General features: G+C 41.3%; 1 long non-coding RNA gene across 1 annotated transcript; it reads right to left on the bottom strand.

Moving 5' to 3' along the window:
• Nucleotides 1-356: 356 nt before the first annotated feature.
• LOC113361577 lies at nt 357-834 on the bottom strand. Its single transcript, XR_003365191.1, has 2 exons — nt 613-834; nt 357-469 (listed from the first exon to the last, which is right to left on the bottom strand). It is a non-coding gene; the product is annotated as an uncharacterized LOC113361577 (long non-coding RNA).
• Nucleotides 835-2,957: the final 2,123 nt, after the last annotated feature.

Genomic DNA, 2,957 nt, shown 5'->3' with positions numbered 1-2,957 from the left:
CTTACTTACAAAGTGCTCTATTAAACAGATTACAATTTCAGCTGAAAACATATATTATAAATGCTTCGGTAAATGAAGGATAAGTAGAAACCTGGATGGAAAGGCAAAACAAGGAAGTAACCATATTTCCGGGGGAAGTGGATTGTTGCCGGACCGTTCAAAAACTTCTAGCACATGTCACCATTAATGAATTAGTTAAAAAGAACTAGAAACTCCTAACGAACATTGTCTATTCCCCTCTAATTTTAAAAGAAAACACAATAAAGAGGTTAAATTATGTACTGAAAGCCACATTTCCCCCATGATGTTATAGCAGCAGCACCACCATGGTCTAGAATCCATTTCCTTGTTTTTTTCATTGCCCCTTCTCCATCATCAGCTCCTTCTCCAAGCAATCTCATAGTAACATAGTTTAGGCATGAACCGAACATTGTACTTGGTCCTTCAGTATGTAGACCCCAACCCCCATCTTAATTTTACAGTCCACATTTATCAATTCACAGTCAAATGTTTGACATATGCACACAACACAAAACTAAATAGTGTTCAGTGATTCTAAACAAGGCAAGCCACAAACAAAGACAGAAGAAAATCGGAAAATGTTTCACTCACCTGATGATTGTAAAGACAACGACACATCTCTTGTTTATGCTCAGCAGACAACACTGCATTCAGTGCTCCAGTAATATGAAGTGTAATAATCTGTCCATTAAACCATCAAATTATATATATAAAAGTTTGAACCGAGATTACACCGAGATTTGGAAACGGAATCTCCCCGAGACAACGTTGTACCAGTGTCTCGCTCGGGACCGAGACAAACCGGAATCCGAGATCGACTACATTGACTCCAATCACATATCCAATTCATAGTGGTTATGGCATGTGAAGTTCGCTCCGCAACAGCTCAACGTTCTTCCATCACGGATGCACGTGATAAAACAGTGTAGTTATGGACGCGGATACATACTACGAGGGGCAGTCTGTTGTTTTACATTAGAAAATGGGCAGGCTGTTGTTTTACTCCATATAAATTTGTATACTAGTACTCTCAGCCGCATGATGAGGATTAATGCAAGTTAACATCCAAAACACGAGAACCAGCATGGAGACATGAATGATTCAAAGCGTTATTCCTCGAACTTGCCACTTTTCCTCGAACTCTACAAGTATACTTGTCGTTAACAACATGCTGGGATTGCCAGAAGTTAGAGACCTGCGAAACCAGCTCATGGCAAGGAGAGGACAATCTGAAGCCAACTGCATACAGCAGATAAGACCGAGATTCTTTTACCGTGCAATTATTTACAACTAGTTCGAAAGGAAACCAAAGGTCCAAAGCAATATGAGATCCAACTGATACAAGAAAATAGCCCCGGTGATATGGCCCAAAAACACCACACATGTATACTTTTGTATACATTAGAGGATATGTACACCTGTACACTCTACGTGACGCAGTTCAAAGCACGCCTCATTCCACAGCAGCTCAAACTTTGTTGTTAAGTGAACACGTATTGCAAAGCAACATGCTCAATTTTCGCATCCAGAGCTTAGTACCGCAGAGAGGGCTTTTGACCTCACACCGCCTTAGTCTAAATGGGCAGCTAGATAAATTATTTTGGATGGCTATTCACCACCAAACAAATTTGTCCAACAACTACTTCTTGTTGAAGAGGGTAAACTGAATGATTACTTTCTGCTGAAGGGATTAGTCTAAACGACTAATTGCTACCATCATGAGCCAAGATTTTCCATACAAGCGTATAAATTTAACCACGGAAGAAAAAGGAGGAGCTGCCACTTATTTTGCTTACGAAAAGAAAATTCCGCCAAGAAGTTAGTGAAGCTGGAGCGAAAGAAAAAATATATCGAGCTAGCAGAACGAAATAAAGAGCTTAAGATGTTGCACAAGGAGCCAAAGTAAAAATATTCCAATAAAAGCTAAAGAGAAAGCTGCGAAAGAAAAACTTTTCTTAAAGGAGTTGGAACAAAAAGAAAATATTAGGGTTGAAGAAAATGTATTGACTATTGAGGAAACCGTTACGATAGTTAAAGAAACCGTTACGATAGTTAAAGCAACCGTTGCGACAGTTGAAAAGCCGTTACGAAGGTAGTAGAAACTGTTGCATAATAGTTGAAGGAAACGTTGCCAAAACTGCAGCGGAAAGTGCCCGAATACAAAACAGAAATAGCTGCAAAAAACTGTTGCAGAGGCGTCGCTAAATCGACAAAACATTTTAGATACGCTGCAAAAAAGCGTGACAAAAAGACCAAGCCAAGCATCCGCTTCCGTTACTGGTCAAGCCGATTTGGTCGGTTCGGTTCAACCTGATCCACTAAATCGGTTCAATCTTGGTACAACTTGGACCAAATCGATCTGGTCCAACCAGGTGATTCATCGGCGAAAAATCCAGTCGCTTGCCACATCAGCCAAATCAGCAGCATCACATCAGCAGCTCGACCTGCCATGTCAGCGTCAGGATACAAGCAACATGATCGATTTCGATATATGGATCGCTTGGACCCTTCAATATTTATCCTTGCATCACATCGCAAGCACCTAAAGCCTCACCTTCCACGTGAACACTTAACTCTTGTTTTTATCACGAGCATAAAATCTCGTCTTGCATCGAGGCAAGCACAAAGCCTCATCTCGACCACGAGCCCAACACCCTATGTTGGTCCAAAGTCTCGTCCTCAACACAAGAAAAATGCCATCCTGCTCTAGCAGCGAGCGCTACATTCTTGTCACATTGCGAGCGAAAAGCCTTGCCACAGCCGCAAGCACACTACATTTCACTCAAGACTCAACTAGCTATCGAGCATCATAAGTCCACTACATGGAAAAGAGTCTCGCCTAGCACGTGAGAAAATTGGTTGCAGGTTATCACAATTGGGGGCGTCTTTGTCATATTCCTGCAAGCGATAGGGAGAACTACATTTTACAACAACAA

Source organism: Papaver somniferum, chromosome 3 (assembly GCF_003573695.1).
Source record: "Papaver somniferum cultivar HN1 chromosome 3, ASM357369v1, whole genome shotgun sequence".
Classification (NCBI taxonomy): Eukaryota; Viridiplantae; Streptophyta; class Magnoliopsida; order Ranunculales; family Papaveraceae; genus Papaver; species Papaver somniferum.
Note: the sequence above shows the minus strand (reverse complement) of the source record. Positions and strands in the feature narration are given on the sequence as shown.